The 12,648-nt window shown below is 44.5% G+C and overlaps 1 protein-coding gene across 6 annotated transcripts in view; it reads right to left on the reverse strand.

Annotated features, from left to right (window-relative positions):
- The window catches only part of LOC135090232 (uncharacterized), a 238,062-nt gene that overhangs the window by 122,612 nt on the left and 102,802 nt on the right, over positions 1–12,648 (reverse strand). The window lies entirely within an intron of this gene.

Below are 12,648 nucleotides of genomic sequence, written 5' to 3' on the forward strand. Positions count from 1 at the left end.
GAGGTGAGAGAGGGACGGGGGGAGGAGGTGGGAGGAGCAAGAGCCTTCGTGGTTAGGAGAAGGTGAGTCGTCAAATATTCTGTGGATGGAGGAATTTAGATCACACTGAGGAGGATTTTTGAAGACCAGATGAAATGTTTGGGTTCCTCGCTGCGCGGCTCCTCTGCTGAGTGAAGGGAACCGCACGACACGCCTCCTGCCACCCACGTCCCCTTCCATCACGACCGCCGCTTAGAAATGCAGACAAATAAGGATGATATTGAGGGGCGGTGAAGATTCCTCACTGAATCCATACGGCACTCCTTCCCTCCCTCTTTCCCTCCCCACATCCCTCCCCGGCCACGGCGTAATCAAAGAAACGCCTCACTTCACGAGTTACGGGACAAAGAAGGTGGAAGGAGGCGGCCTGGCCCTGCCCCCTGCACTCCCACGCTTCCCGGGTGGCTGGATTCTGCAGGATGCAAGACTCACGACCCGCCGCGGCACATGCGTACTTTACTGTCAGAGTGAGTGAACACAGCCACTCGCTGCTGCCTCAGACGCCTTGCGGTGCGATGATAGCGAGGGATTGTCTTTTAAACGCCTCCTCTTTTTAGTTTTAATTTACGTCGCCTTTATGTGTTACGGTGCCTCGAATTACGGTGACAAAGTTGACAAGATGCAGCAGCAGTAGTACTGAACTCTACACAGGAGTCTGGACAACACCTTCAATATGCCACTCGACTTACGATCTCAGGATTGCATTCCCACCCTTCTGCTTCAGTACCAGTTGACTGCCGTACACATCAGTTGTTGGGTAAAAAAAGAAAAGAAAAAAAAAAAAAAGCGGCAATGTAAAGATTGTCATGTACGTGAAAAAAAAAAAAACTCTGCTATATTAGAGAGGTGTAGCAAAAAGTTCGCTTCCGGTATCCTGACAGTGATACCAATAATGAAGATGTGTAGCTGTGTTGCTTTCTTCATGTGTGACGTCCCGAGACCTTGTCTGTACTGCTTTTAGTGTACCAATCCGCCCACCATCACAGTCCCATCTTACAGCACTGGCGGAGTTCGGCTGACACGGAAAAAAATAATGAGATGTCGGGACTCGGAGCGCGTCCATGTCTCAGCATCTGAACTAGTTTGCATATCTAATTTGGAGTAAGTTTAAAATTGCACGACTTGTACGTATCTCTCATAATCTGACATTGTTTTGATAACATTGCAGTTTATAAGATTATATTGTTCGTGTATTTGCTTCCATACACAACTTCCACCTCTCGTCACTCATGCATTCGTGAAATACACCTTTTGTGTATAACTCCACTCTACCTTCACATCCTCCAGTGCCACCTCAAGAAAGAAAGAGACCTAAAGATTCACCTTTCTTGTGACTTGACTCCGATTTCTTTCACATCCTCTCAAAATGTTGTCTCAAAAAAGAAAGAGATCCTCATATTCGCCCTTCGTGTTTAATATGACTCAGCTCGATTTATCTCACCTCCTCCACAAGCGTCACCTCGAAAGAAAGACACTACACATTTCTCTCGTCATATTTCACGAACCGAGTGGCGACTCCTTAAAGCAGCGAACCCACTAAGTCCATCTATACGTCAAAGTGACCTTCTTCTCAAGAACCTTCCTTCCTTCGTCTCATATTTCCACTTCAGATGGAATATCAAGTAAATGAGTTTCCCTGTCTGGAGGCGACTGACTGGATGAGTGGGTGGTGTGAATGGAGACTTGGAATGAACATTATTTACCAATACCCTTGTCTACAGTGACTCTACCAACATCCTAAGTGCATTGTAGTTATTAATGTTTGTCTACAGTGACTGTCTGTATCTGTTTGCATTACAGTTACCAGTATGCTTGTCTACAATGACTCGACCAGCTTCACATTTGTCTAGTTATCAATACGCTTGGCTGCAGTGCCTCTAACAACTTCTGTCGACAGTGACTGGCAGCATCCTACATGCAGTGCAGTTACCAATACCCTTGTCTAGTGTCCCCTGCTGCCGCTATAGTTACCAATACGCTTCTCTGCAATCCCTTTGCCAGCATCCTTTATAACCTAAACCTGGTCTTCCCGCAGGCTGCCCCAACACCACTGTGGCATCGCTCGCAGTAGAGGCGCTTGGCCGGGAACACGCAGGCAGGAAGGTCTGGCCCAAGGCACCTCCAGCTACTGGGTTATTACAGCCTCCTCGGCGGTCCACACCACCCTACCACCCACGCCTTCCCTCTTACTCCCCCTGCTGCACTCCCCTCACCTCCTCACCAAGCTGCAGTCCCCACTCACTCTCTTCACTGCACACCACGCCCTATGCTCTGCCTCCTCGACACACGTGCTCTGTCCTATCTCTCTCTCTCTCTCTCTCTCTCTCTCTCTCTCTCTCTCTCTCTCTCTCTCTCTCTCTCTCTCTCTCTCTCTCTCTCTCCACACGGTATTGCTCCCTGAACTCTCCCACCTACTCCAATGCAGTTCCCACAGTCAGGTTGCCTCCACCCACACCCACCCATCACCACCCACCCACCCACCCACCCACACACACACACACACACACACACACACACACACACACACACACACACACACACACACACACATGTCCATCTAGTCAACACTCCCGCGACACAAAACTACGTTCCAAAATGTAGTAGGAGTATAACAATGACAAAACTCTGATAGACCTCCGTGAGAGAGAGAGAGAGAGAGAGAGAGAGAGAGAGAGAGAGAGAGAGAGAGAGAGAGAGAGAGAGAGAGAGAGAGAGAGAGAGAGAGAGAGAGAGAGAGAGAGAGAGAGAGAGAGAGAGAGAGAGAGAGAGAGAGAGGAGCGAACCAAGGAAGAGATGCTGCAGGGGCAAGGAGGCGGTGCATGTCCCCAGGGAATAGGTGGAGGCTGAGGGCTGGGGGGACAGGGGGGGAAGCCGGGACCGAGAGAACCTCTGTGCAACCATCTCAGGGGTAATGGAAGTCCAGACGAGGTTCCAGATATCTTCCAGCATCCTTCCAGCGGTCTTTCTTCAGCCTAACAGTAGTCCTCCTTCAGCCTCCCTTCAGCTTCCTTCAGCTTCCCTTCCCTTCACCCTTCCTTCAGCATTCTTTCACCCTTTCTTCAGCCTTTCTTCAGTCTCCCTTCAGCTTCCCTTCCCTTCAGCCTTCCTCCAGCCTTTCTTCACCCTTTCTTCAGTCTCTCTCTTCAGCCTTCTTTCATTCTTCCTTCAGCCTTCCTTCAGCCCCCTTCAACATTTTTTCAGCCTTCTTTGAGCATTCCTTCAGCCTACACCATCCTGAAGGAGCCGTGAAGGAGGATACTGATGAGCCTAAACTCCTGCACATCCTCCAGGTGGCACGACTCCCACCGCCCTCGTCACTGTGATGGATACGAGAATTATTCAAAGCCACAAACTCTGCTATGATTGTTTCCAGTCTCTCCTTTCCAGCCTCTCCTCCTCCTCCCTTACTGTGTCCCTCTGGTCGTCATGGCAACAAAGGATTCCGCCCATGCTCTTCTACTGGTAATAATTAAAAGGGGGGGAGAAAAGTCGCTGTAAATATTCATGAGTCTAAGAACTTTAAAGCGGATATCATTTCAAAAGATTTCCGGGTTTGATAAAAGGGAAGAATGAAAGTACAGTAGTAGTGCTTGTGAAATGTTTCCTGCCTTTGACCTCTTGTTCTTGAGCCTGTACTCCTAAATGTTTCTTCTTCTTCTTCTTCTTCTTCTTCTTCTTCTTCTTCTTCTTCGGTCGTCCACTCCTTACCTCTGCTGTTTCTTGCAATACTTCTTTTTCACTATTACACTGCTTCCTCAGTTCTTCTCGCCCCCACCCCTAACTCAGTGTCTGATCTCGACTCCATTTAACAGGCTCTACTAAAGGTTATTTCAAGGGTTTCCAAGGGTGTCTTCATGATTCTAATGGCACTTTAACAAAGACATGAGAAAAACGCCATAGAAACCTGACAAATTGTACCACTTGGATATAATCGTGATTAGAGAACACGGTGTTTAAGAATATGGGCATTGTTCTTGTCCTCGCCCTCATTCTCGTCCTCGTGTGAAGCCACCATCAAAACCAGAGCCTCACTCACTGGGAAGCCGGGAATAGTTCATGGCTTAGAAATCAAAATGTTCTCATAGGATTTCCATGTTCTTTAGTCTGCCTCCAGCCAGCGCCGCTCCAGGGCAAACTTGTGTGTTTTACTGGAGTTACATGGGTCTAAGGGGGGAGGGAAAGAAACAAGGAAGATAACGAGAAAAAAAAAAATGGCACTTCCTGTTATTTGTTTCACATAGCCACTGACAAATTTGCTGTTATCATATTGCTGTTGTTGCTGTTGCTGCTGCTGCTACTGCTACTACTACTACTACTACTACTACTACTATACTATTGACACCATTATTACTGTCATCGTTTTAGGCAAGGGTAAAATAAACGGAAATCCGAAAAAAAAATCTTCGTTAAAATCAACTAACAAACTAACAAACAAACAGACAAAATAAATAAATAAATAAATAAATGAATAAATAAAAAAAACATGAACACCAAGCAGTTCCAGATTATTAACGTGGAGTGTTTGCAACAGTGAATGTTTGCGCTGACTCTCACCACGACACTCAAAGGCTGCCTGAGCGTGGATGAAAATTAAACAAAGCCCTCGTGTTCTGACCTGCCGCGCTGGGGAGGATGCTCTGGGCTGGATAAACACGCCCTTTTCATGTCCTAGGGCGCCGTGAACTTAATCCTAATCACCTAGACCATAAGAAAATAAAGCAATCTCCAGACTGCACTTATCCTCAAATTTTGTATAACGCTGTTAAAGTGCCACTTTAAAAAGTGGCACTTTCAGAGGGACTTTTCCTTACAGTTTTTTGGTTGCCTTTGGCGAGAGTCCCCTCTTACATAAAGAAAAACGTCAGCCCTACACGTGGCAATCCGCTTCAAAATAACTGGTGCCACCTAAATTTTATTGATGGGCTTTTTGTTACCTTTGGCCGGAGTCCTCTCTTACATAAAAAAGTCACCAGTCCTACAAGTGGCGGTACTTTTTTCACTTCAACACAACTTCCACGGCTGCTCATATTAGATCAACACAGTGCTCGCAGTTTTCCGGCCTCAGTATTGATCGCAGCCTCGTGGCGCACAACAAATATATCGTTTGTTTCCCTTGACATGTGTGACTCGGGTCTGCTCTCCCGGGAACGAACCTCTCATGAATTTCAGTGCAGTGGTCCTCCCTCCCTCCCTCTGGGTCCCTCCACGGTGCTTCACGCCCTTGTTGGTTTCCAGAAACACGCAGCCAAGCCAACAAAGCTGAATTGACGTTATACTCGTACAAATGAGACGCGCCTCCTGCCGTCGCGACTCGAAATGAAACTCGCATGGAAAGCACAATAACAAGCAAGCCACTCTCCACGCACCAAGCCATTCCAGGGAAGGTAAAGCACTGTACGTACAGGCATGGCCACGAGTCGCGTAACCTGCATTCACTCCAGCTGCGCTTCATGATTTAGCTCATTTTCAAGTCCTCGACTCAGCTGACAATCTAGTGAGGAATGAACCGATAGATTTTTAACAGATAAAAGGACTTTCCGTGATAACTTAAGAGAAAAATCGCAAAACATATTAATAATGGATACCTTTTTTTAATCTATCGACTTTTTTTTTAAGGCTAAGGATTCCGACTAAGGGTGCAAAATCATATCGCTCAGAAAAATTATTACAATAGAAGACAAACAAAGTAAAACCGAAAAAAAAAATTACTTTCGGAAGTATCATGATGTGTTACTCCATAACTGACCAAGACTTGATCTATGACTTCCAGCTCAAGACAACACAGAGGGTCGTGAGTCCCCCAGCGAAGAGCACCATTTACAAGCTTCTGCCGCCTAAACAATACACAGATCCGAAGTCCACCAGAGAACAGCAACGCTTATAACTTCAAACGCCGAAGACCGAGAGTTATCAGCAAATTAAGCTTCTTCCTGCTGATGGGTTAGCCATAGGAAACGTTACCCACTGAGACTGAGAGACGCCAGGATCAGACAACCCTAAGTATCTCCTTTACATTAACGGACACGCGAGATACACCCACGTATCACTAAGGCAAAGCTCTAATGCCGCTCAATAGACACTGCCCTCCACCGCCTCTCCTCGCTCCTCAGTACACATACCTGATGCTCCCGCCGCGTCCCCCTCCGTGCAGGTTGTACTCACCTGGAAGGAAAGGAAAAGGTCTTAGGAAATTCCGCAGTGAGTAACGGATGAATGACTCCGCAATGATGATAATGAATGACGGTGAAGAAAACTTGAAATTCGTGGTAGTGTAAAGCGACAGTGAAATGATTGATGATGAAATATAAAGGAAAAAATGTAGTGTTTTTGAGGTGACGTAGCAAAATTATGTCAAAGAAAGTTTAAATTCAATGAAGGAAAACCGCATTTGTGTATATTAGGAATGGAAAAGTTGAGAGAGAGAAAGAGTCGAGCAAAAGCAAAAGTTAATCACACTTTCACGAATGAATGTCTACGAGGAGAAAGAAGATAGCGCGAGGCTGCAGATAAAGGCCGAGAGAGGAGAGAGGAAGGGACGGAGGAGAGAGAGAGAGAGAGAGAGAGAGAGAGAGAGAGAGAGAGAGAGAGAGAGAGAGAGAGAGAGAGAGAGAGAGAGAGAGAGAGAGAGAGAGAGAGAGAGAGAGAGAGAGAGAGAGAGAGAGAGAGAGAGAGAGAGAAGGAAAGGGAGGAACATTAACGTCACTTACTTCGTTAAGATATGAACTGCTTGGGAAATTATGTGAAAGTGGAAAGAGAAGGTGACGGCTGTGAAGGAGGAGGAGGAGGAGGAGGAGGAGGAGGAGTAGGAGGATGGAAAAGGAGAAGAAATGGTATGAGAGAAAGATAGAGAAACCAAAAGGAAAGTTAATCAAAGGAGTTAGCCGAGAGACGGTAAAATAATGATGAGAAAGTAGAGAAAAATGAATCGTGAGGAGGTGGTAATAGAGGAGGAGGAGGAGGAGGAGAAGGAAGAGAAAAAGGAGAAAGAGGAGGAGGAAACAGAAAAACACAAATATGTCCAGGTAATCTCCTCTATATAAACCTGACGGAGGGACGAGCTCAGGAAAGCAACATGCAACTGAAGGAAATGACACCGAGGCGGACTGACTGACTGATGGCGTGGAATGAACGAGCGGTGAGCAACACTCGAGAAAAACCAACGTGACGGAAACCAGATATGGGAGGAAATTTCTATCAATCCTACCTTTCCTCTCTCTCTTTCTCCACTCAGCTGTTCCCGCCTCGCTCCTGCCGTTCCTACACTGCTCAGTATGAATGGTTGAGAATACTACCACATGCAGTTCGTACACGTGGCTACCTCCAGTGAGTTACGCTGTTACTGCTTCCACGTGTACTAAATTGAGACTTGGGGTTGTATATTCATGTGTATTACAAGTATTACTGCCATTAAAGAACTGTCACTGAGGTTGTATGTTAGAATTCTTGCATGGGAATGTGTTGTGCTCTGTAAATCAAAACTACTACAAAGAACACTAAGAAGTATCTTTGAAAATTTCTCAGTAAAAAAATAACGAAAAAAAAATCCTTGTTTTGCTTTTCTTTTGTCCACTAAATTCATAAAAGCCACACTCTATTTTTTTTTTTCGTATGGACCTCTTGGTGTTTGCGACTCTCTCTCTCTCTCTCTCTCTCCTCTCTCTCTCTCTCTCTCTCTCTCTCTCTCTCCTCTCTCTCTCTCTCTCTCTCTCTGCATTGTCCTGTGGTTCTGTGCCAGTGTTCCAGAGTCCAGCTGTCTTTCATCTTTCATCCTCCCTCCCTCCCTCGCCCATCCACTCCAGCCGCTGCTCTTGTCGCCTTCGCCAGCCTGGACTCGGCCTCAGCCCCTAAAAGGCGTTGTAGACCTTGGAGGCACGGGGCTGCACAACTTCTTATTACAAAATTTCATTTGTTTGTATCTTGCTCCCCAACCACCTCTTCTCTCTCTCTCTCTCTCTCTCTCTCTCTCTCTCTCTCTCGCCTCTCTCTCTCCTCTCTTCTCTCCTCTCTCTCTCCTCTCTCTCTCTCTCTCTCTCTCTGTTTATACAACCACTCACCCACCCAACCACACACACAGCCACACACACACACACACACACACACAAACACACACACACACACACACACACGCACACACACACACACACAACACACACACACACACACACAACAATCAAGCAGTAACACAGTGGCGGGTGAGGCGAGACCTACTAACCCCAGTGAGGCATATTAAGCACAACAACACTGAATGCACACTCACACTGAGACACGCTTATAATTAACACGAGACACAACATCCACACTCTCATCTATAAACAAGCCTTATCCTCCTTCACTAGAGTGCATCTTCCTCTGAGCTTGGGCGAAGAGAGGAGAGCCTGGGTTATGATAAAAAAGAGAAGGAGGAAAAAAAAAGGGAGAGGAGGAGAGAGAAAAACAAATAAGGAGAGAGGAAGAGACTGCAATGTGGTAAGGAAAAAAAAGGAGAGAGAAAAAAAAGAGAACTTGTGATATGGCAAAGAGAGACAACAAAAAAAGGAGAGAGAGAGAGAGAGAGAGAGAGAGAGAGAGAGAGAGAGAGAGAGAGAGAGAGGAGAGAGAGAGAGAGAGAGAGAGAGAGGAGAGAGAGAGGAGAGAGAGAGAGAGAGAGAGAGAGAGAGAGAGAGAACACTAAAGAGCAATGTACAGTGTAGCAGCTTCGTCCACTGAAGAACCAACATAAACAGCCAACAACCTCTAATCACGCCCTCCACACCACCAAGGCCCTCCTGCACCTCCAACACCGCCCCTCCCTCTCCCCCCACACCACCCGCTTGCCTCTTCGTTATAAGCTCATCTCCCGCCGGCTCTGTTGACCGTGGCCTGCCGTGGTCGTCCGTGGCAGCGTGGGGAATGGGCGGCCAGTTCCTCGAGGCGTCAACAACAGTGATCTTATTTCCCACTTCCCCTTACCTCCCTGGCCAGTGATCTGCGGCTGCTCCTCTCTCTCTCTCTCTCTCTCTCTCTCTCTCTCTCCTCTCTCTCTCTCTCTCTCTCTCTCTCTCTCTCTCTCTCTCTCTCTCTCTCTCTCTCTCCTGTGATATATGAGGATAAGTCAGGATGTGTTTTGCTGGTGGTGATGATGATGATGGTGGTGGTGGTTGTGGTGATGGTGGTGGTGTGTTGCAGTGGATGGCATGCATTTACACATCATTACCTCATGACAAAGACCACCGAAAATGACCAGTGCTGATGATGACGATGATGACGACGATAACACGAGTCACGAGAAGGCATTATTAGTGCAGGACAAAGGACACCAGACTAAAGTAAGACAATTCAAGGACAAGGAAAGAGAAGCAATAACTACCCAACTCACGTGTCATCTGCATTTTTACAACCACAAAACCACAGGGAAAGAAAGAAAACACAAGAGGATAAGAGGAATAAAGAAACAACTATCACACACACACACACACACACACACAGGAAGCTGCACGACCCAGAGAAAGGTTGGCCAGGAATTATTTCTTTTTCTTCTTCTTCTTCTTCTTCTTGCTCTCTGATACACTACCGCGATCCATCTTCATTTTTTCTCTTCAGGTCAGAAACAGTCTAAGTGGAGGAGGAGGAGGAGGAGGAGGAGGAGGAGGAGGAGGAGGAGGAGGAGGAGGAGGAGGAGAAGGAGGATATTAATAAGAAGGAGGAGGAGGAGGAGGAGGATATTAAGGAGGAAAGGAGGAGGAGGAGGATATTAAGAAGGAAAGGAATAAGAGGAAGAATAGAAAAAAAAAATAAGAACAGGAACAAGAACAAGAAAAAGAATAAACAAATAAATAAAGAAAAAAGAGACACCGTTGAAGATTAAGAGGAAGAAAGAGGAAGAGAAGGAGGAGATTAAGAAAAAGAAGAAGAAGAATAAGAGAAAGAAGAAGAATAGCAGCAGAACAAAAAAATACCCTTCAGGATTACGAAGATGACGACGGCAAAGATGAAACACAAGAAGATACCGAATGAAGAAACCCAAGGGAAGAGAACTGGGGGCAAGACCGGCCAAGGCTCCTCCCCTGCCCTTCCTAACCCAGCAACGGTCCACGGCGCTGCCACAGAATCCTGCCGGCGGTCCCGTACTAAAGGAGGTTGTGGTGGTGGTGGTCGTGGTGCCCCGCTGGTTCCGCCCAAGGCTTCTTTAAAGTACGTGACTGAGAGAAGGAGAAGTAGTAGTAGTGGTAGTAGTAGTAGTAGTAGTAGTAGTAGTAGTAGTAGTAGTAGTAGTAGTAGTAGTAGTAGTAGTAGTAGTAGTACTATCACTTTTATTGTCCGACTTTTGTTCTTTCTCTTGCATTTTGCGTCTTTCTTTTCACTTTCTCCCTAAGTCTTTTTATCCCTAGAGCTTAGTTTTAGCTTTATTCTCTCTCTCTCTCTCTCTCTCTCTCTCTCTCTCTCTCTCTCTCTCTCTCTCTCTCTCTCTCTCTCTCTCTCTCTCTCTCTCTCTCTCTCTCTCTCTCTCTCCTTTCTTCCTTGTTATCTTGCCGAGTTCTTCTCAACGTGCCTTGTTGCTCCATGTGTCAGCGTAATCTAATCCCTCCCACCTCTCTCTCTCTCTCTCTCTCTCTCTCTCTCTCTCTCTCTCTCTCTCTCTCTCTCTCTCTGTCTTAATTCTCTGACCTGCTTTATGGTCGCACTTTCCTGTGTTTCTCTCTTTGCTCCCCCTTTCCTGCCTGAGTTACGCAATCCCGCGCTTCGCCACTGCTGCCTAATGGACCAGTTAAAACGAGGCCCTTACGAGATCTCAGGTATGACTGATGCTGACACACACACACACACACACACACACACACACACACACACACACACACACACAAAGGGACCAGTATAAGAGTCCATGCATATTTTACAAGACCATTTTTATTTATTTATTTTTTTTCGCTGATAACTGATTTATAATATACAGGAATTTTATGGAATCTCGTCTTTTTTTTTTTTTTTTTTCAAAGAGGTTATTGGCCATTTTTGCATCAGATGGTGTTGATTTTTAGTATGAAGACAATTCCACAAGTATGTTAAACTAAGGTATCTTTTTTGGAATATTCAATTATAGTTATTTTGAAAGAGAGGCATATTAAAAGAGGTCCTTTTTTTTATGACGACACAAAAAAAATACACTTTTTCTATTGATATATACTTTTATACTAATATTCTTCTGCTTTTCATGATTTAATCATCTGTACGCTTAAATGAAAATTTTTATGGCAATTTTTTTTCAATTATTTGTACAGGACCGGACCTGTATTAAAAAGATTGAAAAAAAAATGTTTTAAAAATTTTTATCAAATAATTGGGACATGTCCTTTACTTAAAAGAAAAAAATATATATACATAGGTAAAAATAGTCTTTTGAGTTCTTAGAAGTGCGCTATAGATAATAATCATATTTCACAAAAAAAAAAAAAAATAAATAAAAATAAAGAAAGAAAGAAACCCCCCCCAAAAAAAAAAAACTTTTTCGATTGATATACATTATTGTATTAATATTATTCTTCTACTTTTCATGATTTAATCATCTGTAATCTTAGAGAAACACTTATTATCGCAAAAATTTTATTTATTCATTCATTTATTTATTTATTTATTTGTAGTTCCTGACCTTTGTTAAGAAAAAAAAAAACATGAAATTTCAATGTAAAAATTTTTATCTGATAATTGGGGCATGATCTTTACTTCAAGAACCATTATACACAGGTGGAATACTCTTAGGAGTGCGCTACAGATAATCATATTTCACTTTTTATTACTGTTTTCGGTCCCCTTGGCGAAACTTCTTAACACGTTAGGAAAGAAAGAAAGAAAGAAAGAAAGAAAGAAAGAAAGAAAGAAAGAAAGAAAGAAAGAAAATTAAGGAAGGTTGGTTGACGACAAAAAAAAGAAAAAAAGAATTAATTAATGAGAAAAAGGAAAATATTAATTTAACCCCAAACTGGATTCGTTGTTGTGAAAATGTGCAATAAACAAACTATCTGGCAGACATGCATTTATATATACAGACAGACAGACATAAAGAAATACAGACACATAATTTAAGGTTTCGCGGCTTCACAATCACCACCCTTTCCTAACCACCGTTACCACCACCACCAACACCACCACCACCACCACCACCTAAGTCCCTCGGTTGCCTTGGTAACTCCCAACACCCACTACATTATCAATCACCAAGGCAGCCGCTCTGTTTCCAGCCTCACGATATTCTCTTAGATGCGGTTTTCTCACTCTAGTTCATATTGGCTCGTATCTCCCTCACGGTATCGAGAATATGTAAGTTCCCGCCACCAGTCTTGATAACGAGTGCTTTGTTACAGCGCCGCCACGTTTCACATTTTTAAACGTTTCAGCGTCTTATCTCGACTATTTTTAACAGGTTATACTGGGAGATTTTAGAGCTTTCAAGGGGGTTTGTATGGTTGTAATGATAGTTTGATAAGGATTCTACGTTATAGGTAAGAAAAACACCCACGAGGACCTGTACTGTCGTCTCTGTGGTCTTTGAAAAATAGTTCTGTGAAAGAGCTGAATGTCTAAGAATGTGGGTTTTATTGTAATTGTGAGCTAATATTGGTTCACTTTTATGGGCGG

This window comes from Scylla paramamosain, chromosome 3, assembly GCF_035594125.1.
Source record: "Scylla paramamosain isolate STU-SP2022 chromosome 3, ASM3559412v1, whole genome shotgun sequence".
NCBI lineage: Eukaryota > Metazoa > Arthropoda > Malacostraca > Decapoda > Portunidae > Scylla > Scylla paramamosain.